We start from the raw sequence: 10875 nt of genomic DNA, 5'->3' as shown, positions 1-10875 counted from the left end.
GAAGAAAATTAACTTGTTGCAAAAACAGTCCAGACAGTTGGAAAAGCAAAATAAATACTTTAAAGATAAACTGATGGACTTGGAAAATCGGGCCAGAAGGTCAAATTTGCGGTTGAAAAATATTCCAGAAACGGAGGATATGGATAATGTGATTAAATGGATGGCTGAAATGCTCCCAGACTTAGAAATTTCAAGGGAAGTTTTGGACCGTATTCATCGAGTTGGGAAGCAGACAGCTGAGTGGAAGTGGCCGAGAGATGTGGTAATGTGCTTTGGAAGAACTAATGATTATCAAGTCTGTCAGTACCCTCAAAAGTCAGGTATAAATGCTTAACCACACCACTAATGATTTGCTCTTATGTTTACTCCCATAATTGGCAGAAAAAAAGTATTGTGTGGACTGGAGGATGTAATAGAAAAGAGTAAGAGTCCAGCAGCACCTAAGACTAACAAAACTTGTGGTTGGGTATGAGTTTTTGTGAGTCACAGCTCACTTCTTCAGATTGTATTGAGAATAGTAGCCAATAGAGAACAGTCAGGATCCACTCACTCTTGCCATTTAAAGACCAAGGGTGTACATCTACTTCTGCGCAGACATAGAACTATCTTCCAGTTCCTTCTGTGTCTCTTCTTATGGCTGCAGCAATAATGCCTGAGTGCTCTCTTAAGACCAAGTATGTTTCTTTGACTTGGGAAGTTCACTGGAAAAGCTTAAGTGCATTGGCCAGAGGGGGGCTGTGCTCCTCCATTGTCTCAGGAATAATCTGTAGTCAAGTCCCAAAGGATCCCAAAGTAATTTAACTCTCCCTTTTTGGAAACTCAAACTCTAAACAGACCCTCCCCAAGCCAGAGAATTATTGTGTTCAAAATAGAATGTGAGCTAGTAGGCAAAGGGTAGAGAGGACTTTGCAGCAAAGGCTATTCACATACCAGACCAGTCCCCACAGCTATCCCTCCCCAGAAGTAATAGCTCAGACTCAAGCCAGGCCAGTTTTGCACAGAGAATGAAGAGAGAAAGCCCATTGTCCAGGATGCCTCATTTGTTCATGCCTGTCCTGGGATAAGAACCAGAGAGCCAGAGAGAGCAAAGCTACAACATGTTTACATTCCTCTGCCTGCAAGTGCTTTCGAAGAAGAAGAAGAAGAAGAAGAAGAAGAAGAAGAAGAAGAAGAAGAAGAAGAAGAAGAAGAAGAAGAAGAAGAAGAAGAAGAAGAAGAAGAAGAAGAAGAAGAAGAAGAAGAAGAAGAAGAAGAAGAAGAAGAAGAAGAAGAGGAGAATGGGTGGGACGAGATGGAAGCCATCTCAGCAGAAACTGATCATTAAGAAGAACTTACTGATTTGACTTGTGGTTTTGTAGATGGTGGCAAAAGCATCTAATGGTGGCTGCATTCCTGGTAACCATGGAAATACTGCTTTTGAGAGGAACAAGGCATTAGATGGAAGATTTGAGGCACCACAGAAGGATGGTGTTATTAAACTGAATAGAACAAAGTTTGAGTTTCAGTGGACCTTTAAGACCAACAAAGGCTTATTCAAGGTATGAGCCACTGAAATCAAACTTTGTTCTACTGCTTCAGACCAACAATACTATCCACCTGATTGAATTGAATAATTAGTTTGAATGGAAATGAATAGTTGTTGAATTGTATTCTACCTTTTTGCTTCAAGGGAAAAGGACAGCATTTCATTTTTTTGTCAGGTGGGGTTGTGGCCCAGCCTTGGAGAGGTTACAGGAAGATGAAGGCCTGCAGCCACTGGGATGTTTGCAGATCTGGAATTCCATATCTTTTGATCCATCTCACCTTTATCCCACCATTTCTTCAAGGTTTTCAGTGCTGTGTGTATGATTATCTCTCCTCCATTTTATCATCACAATTGTATTTATTTACAATTTATACCCCACCTTTCTCCCACTAGGAACCCAAAGCAGCTTTATCAGCCTCCTCTCCTCAGTTTTATTTTCACAATGATCTTGTGAGGTAAGTTAGTCTGAGTGTGTGTGACTGGCCCAAGGAGACTGGGACAGGCACAGAGGAAAGGACTCCACCATAGAACAGGCAAATAAGGTGAAGCAGGGCAACATTGAAAAGTGAACCTGACACAAGTTTAGGCAAGCTGACTACTCAGGTATTCTATTGAATGAATCATCACAAGGCTATGACATCCCTGTATGTTCTTGACTTTAGCCAGAATGGTTCTCATAGGTTGGCAGCATCACTGCCGTTCTGAACCTGGGTTTTGAATTCAGGAGGGGGGCTTGAAAACATCACATCTATTCTGGACTTGGTCTATCAAATGCTATCTTGGACTTGATTCTCACCAATAGGGAAGAACTGGTTCAAGAGGTGAAAGTAGTGGGCATCCTGGGTAGTAGTGACCATGTAATTTTAGATTTTACAGTCTTGGGGAAGGGAAAAGCTGTATGTAGCCAAGACATATAGGTTGGACTTCAAGAAAGCAAATTTTGACAAACTTAAACTTATGCTGGGTAGAATCCCATAGTCAGAAATACTTAAGGAGAAGGGAGTTCAAGAGGGGTGGGAATTTCTTAAAAGCAAAATATTGAAGGCACAATCACAAATGATTTATATAAGAAGGAAAAATGAGAAGAGTCTAAAGAAGCCAAGGTGACTCCATAAACAGCTTTCTGATAAATAAAAAAGACTCATTTAGGAAATGGAAGGAAGGCCTTATAACCAAGGATGAATTTAAACAACTAGTGCTGGTAGAGAGAAAGTTAGGAAAGCTAAAGCTCAGTATTAGCTTAGGCTAGTAAGAGATGCTAAAAACAACAAAAATGTTCTTTTATTATGTTCAAAGTTAAAAAAGATCAAGGGTATGATAGGCCCATTGAAGGGACAAGAAAGTGAAATTGTAACGGGTGATGAAGAAAGGGCAGAACTGCTCAATTCATACTTTTCCTCAGTCTTCTCTTGTGAGGGAAATGGTGCTCAACATGGCAAAAAACAGAACACATGATGAGGGAAAGGAATTGCAACTTCCAATATCTGCTGTTTTTTGGCATGTCTGCAACTTGTATGGAGAAACAAGAGACTGATAAGAGGTGAGACAGAAACAGGCAGAGAGAGGAGAGAATCAGATAGGGCCAGATATCAGCAAGAGGTACAGAGAGTGACTGAAAATATGAGCATATAACAAGTCAGTGAAAGCAATGGGCTGATAAAGAAGGAGAAATTTCTGAGCTAGGCTGTGCCTGTCATCTTCGCTACATACTCTGGCATAGAATTCCACATGTTAGTCACTTGTTGAGTAAAGAAGTACTTCCTTTTCTGTCCTAAATCTATTGTCCATCAACTATATTGGGTGCCTTCACATTCTAGTGTTTGGGAAGAGGAGAAAATTGTGTCTATTCTTTAGCCACTAGCAGTATATGTGTCTTTGTCACTAGCAGTATATGTGTCTTTTTTGTGTGTCATGCTTATGGAAACACAGCTCTAGAACAGTCAACACCTGTGATAAAACAATATTTGCAAATGGCTTCTGATGAGTGGAGGTGCCTAATAATGGGGTATACACTTTCCCAATGAAACCGCAAGCAGTATTATATACTTGTCTTAAGACTAAAGGCCATCCTTGTACATCTCACAATGCTGTGCTTTTGGCTATAATATCCTCAGCCCTCATCTCATGCATTCAGTCGTTAAATAATCCTGGGCTGGCAATGGTCTCACCCCTCCACATCACCCTACAGAAGAGACACTCATAATCTGTATGAGAAAGAAGGGAATGGTGGGTGCAGGACAATAAAGGGGTTAATACAGATTACTACCGCCACAGATCTGACTGATCTGTAAATCTGAGAACTGGCAGCAGAAAAAGATTCCTGACCTGATCTTGGGACTGAAAATGAAAACAGGCCACTCTCCCTACTTGGGAACAAACTGCCAGAGAACAGCTGCAGTCAGAAGAATGCTGATGTTGCTAGGCATTAAGAGTGAGGGGATAATGGGTGTGAGTAATATAGGAATGAAGTAGGATGCAAGTTGGGAAAGAAGGTACTAGACCAGGGGTGGCCAAACCTGCTTAACATAAGAGTCACATATAATAAACATCAGCTGTTTGAAAGCTGCAAGACTAGAACAAATATCGCGCACACATTTTTATTAAAACTGTTAATACTTTCTAATACTTTCTTTGCACAGAAAGATAAAGTACATATTTATGCACTTTACATAATGATCATGCTAGAAGGAGCCTTTTTTAAAAAAAACAAAAGCTGGGAATAAAAGTTCCCATAAGACCAGCATAAGGAAAGGTTAGCTATTTTTTTTTTTTTTGCACCAGTGGGAGAAGGAAACACATATATACCATATTGTAAAGTGAGTTCAGCCAGCTCTGAAGCAACCAAGAACACTTTATTGCGAGTAGAAACAGTCACAAACAGCATAGACACTTCACTCATTATATACACTCTGGCCATGGTTAACCACACCCCCCCCAACAGGCAACAGTTACTCCTATGAGTATTATTATGAGTGTATTATGAGTGTCTCTTCTGTAGGGTGATGTGGAGGGGTGAGACCATTGCCAGCCCAGGATTATTTAACAAGACTGAATGCATGAGATGAGGGCTGAGGATATTATAGACAAAAGCACAGCATTGTGAGATGTACAAGGATGGTCTTTAGTCTTAAGACAAGTATATAATACTGCTTGTGGAGCCAGTTTGGTGTAGTGGTTAAGTGAGTGGACTCTTATCTGGGAGAACCGGGTTTGATTCCCCACTCCTCCACTTGCACCTGCTGGAATGGCCTTGGGTCAGCCATAGCTCTGGCAGAGGTTGTCCTTGAAAGGGCAGCTGCTGTGAGAGCCCTCTCAGCCCCACCCACCTCACAGGGTGTCTGTTGTGGGGGGAGAAGATATAGGAGATTGTAAGCCGCTCTGAGTCTCTGATTCAGAGAGAAGGGCGGGGTATAAATCTGCAATTCTTCTTCTTCTTCTTCTTCTTCTTCTTCTTCTTCTTCTTCTTCTTCTTCTTCTTCTTCTTCTATTGGCTCACTCCAGAATCCTTCATTTGCATGACCTCCAGGAGCCACACAACATGTGTGAATGAGCTGCATCTGGCTTCTGAGCTGCACTTTGGCCACCCCTGCCTTAGACTGACAGTGCAACATTGCCTTCATCTGCTGGGTGGTGCTAGTGAAAATTCTTCAGAAGAACCCAGGAGATCATCTTTAGTATGAAAGGTGGTTGCCAGTCCCTGACCAAGAAACACCATTGATTCCCTCCAACAGCTTCAAGGGAGCAAAGTATTCTTCAACAACTGTGTCCCTTGTCCTACTGAGGTGATGATGCTCTATTCTTCTAGCGTAACCCCTACACTCTAATTTTCTTTCACATCAGCAAGAAGAACATACTTTTTCACATCACCAAGGAGAACTGCCAGTCAGAATACTTCACTGCTGAGGGGCTATGAAGGTTGTCCCCTGATCAAACATGTGTCATACTTGCTTTAAAAGCTAATTCTCTGTCTGGGAGAGTGTGGGGTATTGATTCAGTGGATGCTGAATTATTGACTGAGATGACTTCAGTCTGATTGACTGGCTGGCTTTTTCTGAAGGCCTAAGGTATGGTTAGGCACAGGAAAAATGACATTGACAGACTTTTTTTGTTCTGAAATTTGAAATAGTATATTTGGGTGTGGGACTGAGAAACTCCCCAGAAAGCAGTTCCTGGCATTAGAGTGCTTGTGCCCATTCCAGTTCTCCTCTTTCCAGCCCCTCCATCTTCTCTGTGGGGAGTCTTTTTCCAAGGCCTCCATGGTGGATGTCAAAACATAAACATGGATTCACTTCAGGGGCCTTGCATCAGGGTGGGGCAGTTTAAGTGCTTGATGGTGGAGGCTCTCTCTCTCTCTCTCTCAGCTCAGGTGTACAACTGTTCATGTTGAATGGCAGGTCATTTCTCTGTGTCAATCATAGCCAGGAGATTAAGGGATGGGGTGCCTCAGGGCCCCTTTCTGCATTTTCTCTTTGTGTATACTTTTCCATGGCAGCTTTTGTGTACTGGTGTGGGATTAAAACACTAGCGGGTAGGGAGGTTGAAGGTGGGGAATTAACTTTGATTTACTAGACTGCCACATGGTGGAGGGTCTAGATGCCCTCTGGTTAGGGTAACCTCATGAAACTGTTAAGGATTAATAATCCAGAATTGGTTCTAGGGCTGAGATTGTCTGAAGGGGGCAGAAAACAATGCATTTACCATTGCTTAACATTGCTCTAGCCTACAATACACTAAGTAAACAAGAACAGGGGACAGATCAATAATGATCCTTTCTGCTTCTCTAATACCCCAGTATTAATAGACTAGGAAATCCTAGAAAATGCAAATGGTAACACATGAGTAGTGAGATGCATTTTCATTGTGCTCTTAATTGTGACTCTGCATCAGTTCTGGGAATGCATAATTGTATGCATGAGTGGGCTGGAAGGACCCTGATTTCAATCCAGATCTGAAGCTTTCTGTACTAAATGCCACTTAGATTCTCCTAAAAGACATTGGGAAAGAGCCACTCTGGTTTCCCCAATACACAGTTAATGTCCTTTTTCTGTTCACAATAGCAAGCCAGCATGGCTGAATTCATGTGCTGCAGAGGAAAGGATTCAGAAGGAATTCTTCAAGTGAATCTAAGAACAGGGTTACAGATATAATGGAACAGCTAAAGTCCCGTAGCACCTTAGAGACCAACAAGATTTTTTGGGTATAAGCCTCTGGGAGTCAAAGCTCCCTTCATCAGGTATAATGGAAGGTTCTACTTTTAAGGGTGGGGCAAAACGCCGCATCGTGTAGAATCTTGCATACATGGAGGCAACAGTGTTTACACAGAACTAACACTTTCCTAGCATTTCTTGACCTAGCAGAGGATGAAGCCAGGTACCTGTCTTTAAGGAATATTCTGAGTATCTTAAATTTTAAATCCTTTCTCACCTGCACGTTGTTCATCCTTTGATGCCAATGTATTGTTAGATGGCAAGATGTTCATAAGAATTATGCAAAAAGTAAAGTTGAAGCTGATTGGATGAGATCAACTTAAGTGAGATCGGAGGTACATGTTTTATAGTCCTAACCTCTGCTCTCCAAAGTAGTGTCTACAACAGCTTTGCCTATAGATCGAGAAGGAAGTGAACCCATAGGGTTGCCAGCCTCCATATGGGGCCTGGAGATCTCCCACTTTTACAACTGATCTCCAGCTGGCTGAGATAAGCTTCCCTAGAGAAAATGGCTGCTTTGAAGGGTGGACTCTATGGAATTGCACCATGTTGAGGTCCCTCCCTTCTCCAAACCCCACCCTCCCCTGGATCCACCCCCAAAGTCTCCAGGTATTTTCTAACACAGACCTAGCAACGCTATTTCCCACATCTACAATAGGCTTCCATAGGGCCCCCCACCCCACCCCATCCCATCCCATCCAATCCAGTAGTCTGGGAGTTGCCTTTGGCACTGCCCGAGAGGCTCTAAACTGTGCAAATTCACTATTCCCTAGACAATCTAGAATAATAGAATTATAAAGTTGAAAGGGGCTGTATAGGCTATCTAGTCCAACCCTCAGCTCAATGCAGGATCAGCCTAGAGTATCTCTGGCAAATATTTGTCCAGCCGCTGCTTAAAGACTGCCAGTGAATGGGAGCTTATCACCTCTCTAGATAGCTGATTCCACTGCTAAATGACTCTTACAAGCTCCCGGCCTCTGTAATATCAGTAGTGCCTCAGGCATACTCTGGAGTATAAGGCCTAAATTTGCTTATAGGCTTACTTTGCATCTTGGTCGTCTTCATAACTGGCCTACAGGTTATAGCTTTACTGCCACCTAGTGGTTACTGGTTTTATTGCTTCTATTATTTTGAATCTTGTTTTTAGCTTTTGAAATTTTATGCAAATAAGAGGGACTGCTCTTTAATTTTTGTGATGCAACTAAAAAAACTGGATTTTGTTAGAAGCTTGTTAATGGTGTTTAACCTTTCATTTCCCCCGCTGTAGCATTAATTTAATGATAGAGAAACAGATAGCCAGACAGAAGACTAAAAAGAGACTGAGCTTTTACCTATTCCTACAACCCACATTAAATTAGTATGTCAAAAAGAATAACATTTTTCACCCTATTGACAAAACCTAATTTTATTTTATTTTAGGAGATTTATATTCTGCCCTACCCCACATGCTGCCTCGGGGCGGTAACATCATAATCAAATAATTAAAATATGTAAAAACATAAAGCAATTAATATCATCTGATGGTGGAGCAGGTGAGAATTTAATTCTCATTAATGCTATTTCCAGCTGGAACCAAAAATCAAGATGTCAATAAACTTTAAGACAGTATCTTTACATCAACGAGGACTGCAGATAAGCTAAATTAATTATCTGCATCTGTGTTTATTGTGGAAAGTACTGGGCATGTAATCTCAGGACCAGCAACTATTTTCAGGAAGGAAGTATGAAGAACTAAGTCAAACTAAGGTGACAAGAGATGAAACATAAGAAAAGTCCTGCTGGATCAGATGAGTGGTCCATCTAGTCCACTAGAGATGAATTTCTAGATGTACTGGAGGAATTAAAAAACAGTAAATCTTCAGTTCCTGATGGTATGCACCTGAGGGGTCTTAGGAAACTCATATGTGAAATGGTTGATTTAACATGTCACTAAAACTAGTCTACCAAAGGACTGGAGAGTGGCAAATGTTACATGGAGTTTTTAAAAGGGGCCCAAAGGAGAATCAGGAAATTAGAGGCCAGTTAGCCTAACATCTGTCCCAGGTAGCAGAAACCATAATTAAGTATAAAATTATTAGACACACAAAGGACCAAAGTCCTCAGAATTAAAATCAGCATGTCTTCTGACAAAGGAACTCCTGCCTCATTGGGAGTTCTTTTGAGAAAGTGAACAAATACTTGTATAACAGTCATCTGGTAGACATTATATATTTGGGCTTTTGACACGGGATCCCACCAAGGACTCCTGAGTAAGCTTGGCAGTCATGGGTTAAGAGAATGAGTTTTATGGATTAAAAACTGGCCTAACAAAAGTAAAGAGTAGGAATAAATGGACAGTTCTCTCACTGAAAGGAAGGAAGCAGTGGGGTCCCAGAAAGGTGGGTACTGGACTGGTGCAATTTAATTTGTTCATAAATGACCTTGAACTGTAGCAGTGCAGTGGCCAAATAAACCGATGATACAAAATTATTCAGGTTGGTGGCACCAAGGTCAATTGGGAAGAGCTCCAAAAGGCTACCCACAAACTGGATGAGTGGGCAACAATGCGGCAAATGAAATTCAATGTAGGTAAGTAAGCCTACAGTGAAGCACACTGAATCAAAAACAAATCCCTACTTTAAATACATGCCAGTAGGGTCTGAACTTGTTGAGACTGAGATTGAAAGAGGCCTTCTGGTAATGGATAACACAAAACTGTCAATCCAAAGTGCCACAGGAATTATTAGGAAAGGGAAAGAACATAAAACAGCCAATATTATAATGCCCCTGTATAGATCTATTGTGTAGCCTCATTTGGAATACTGTGTACAGATCTGGTCAATGTCTCTTTAGAAGGACATTGCAGAGCTCGAAAAAGTACACGAGAGGACAACCAAGATGGGATTTTCTCTTTCTGAATTTTAATAATACACTGATTCACAGATGTGTCCTCGGTATAGATGCAAACAGTAATAATTTGGTTTACAAACATAGCCATAAGTTGCAGGTTGTTTTTACAAAAACAAAACAAAACATGCTATCTCCCTGCAACAAAGCTTTTGTGAGAAATCCTTTCCTTCCTTTATCTTCCACCAAACCATAGTTAAATAGAGAAAAACACTCCCACCTCTCCTCTGATCAACCAAAAGCAGATTTGACTAGATTTCAAGGTTGGTTGATAAGATGGCAAATGTTTTGCACAGATCTGGCCAATTGCAACATTATCTGCACAGTGAAAATTGCACTTGCATCATAAACAGTAAATAGTTGCAGTCTCATGATTGTATCTTTAGATACTGCTGGGTAGAGTCCACATTGCTTTGGAAAGCATCTTTTTGAACTTTAAAAGCATGTATACAGAAATGTGGATTATTCCAGACCTAGATAAAATATCTAGTTATACATATAAAGCTTGGGCATTGCCAGCAACGAGTCAACAGAGACTGGCTTACTGGGGGACTTGCCATCTTATCAACTCTGAATAAAAATTGGATTCCAAATTAATAGAACTTCCTAATTGCCCTTGTCTTCTGACAGTTGAAGTTTGGCACGAGGAATCTTTTTTTTTTGCTAATTGTGGCTAGTAGTTACATTCCTAATAATTTCAAGCATATTTAAACAATGTTGGACAACAACAGAATTCTTCCATTGATTTGCTGGTGAATAATTAAGCAAATCTGGTAATGAAAGCAGAAGGCAATTTTAATGACCAATTGTGATCAGAGCTTAAGGATATTTTAGGGGGAGCGTCTGGAACCAAGGGACCTCAAGTCAATCCTCAACAGAACAAAACCACAGAATGATAACACGTTATTTAATTTTTGGCTCATATTTAGGAGATTACATGCCTAGATTCAGCAAAAATGACACAGTAGCACCCTCTACTGGTACTACCATGTCCTGACCTGGACAGCCCAGGCAAGCCTGATCACAGAAGCTAAGGAGAGTCAGCCCTGGCTAGTATTTGGATTGGAGATCACCAAGGAATACCAAGGTTGAGAGGCAGGCAACAGAAAACCACCTTTGAATGTCATTTTGGAGCTAGGAACTTTTGAAAAAAATTATATATAAACCATGGACATGATACAGTAGGATAAACAGATGCAGGGCATTTTTTGTCGAAAAAGCCCAGCAGGAACTAATTGCATTATTAGGCCATACCCC

This window comes from Heteronotia binoei, chromosome 6, assembly GCF_032191835.1.
Source record: "Heteronotia binoei isolate CCM8104 ecotype False Entrance Well chromosome 6, APGP_CSIRO_Hbin_v1, whole genome shotgun sequence".
Lineage (NCBI taxonomy): Eukaryota > Metazoa > Chordata > Lepidosauria > Squamata > Gekkonidae > Heteronotia > Heteronotia binoei.
The sequence above is the reverse complement of the archived record's forward strand: the minus strand, read 5'-3'. Positions refer to the sequence as shown.